Source organism: Ammospiza caudacuta, chromosome 17, assembly GCF_027887145.1.
Source record: "Ammospiza caudacuta isolate bAmmCau1 chromosome 17, bAmmCau1.pri, whole genome shotgun sequence".
NCBI lineage: Eukaryota > Metazoa > Chordata > Aves > Passeriformes > Passerellidae > Ammospiza > Ammospiza caudacuta.
In genome coordinates, this window is record NC_080609.1 from 10629734 (window position 1) to 10629973 (window position 240).

The following is a 240-nucleotide window of genomic DNA, read 5'->3' on the forward strand; positions in this document are numbered from 1 at the left end:
CCTGGTGCCTGGCTGGGGAAGCTTTAAGTTCAGAGGAGAAGCCTTCAGCATCCTTGTCCAGCCAGCTGCAGTCCCAGTTACTGATTTTCTTCTCTGGCTCCCACCAACAGCATCTTCTCCCCTACACTGAGAGGAAGTTGTGACTTCTCCAGTGTCAAACACACTCTGCCAGCTGTCAGCTCCCATGACACAGTGCATGTTAAATAACTCAAGTAAAACTCAAGTAAAAATCCATTTTAA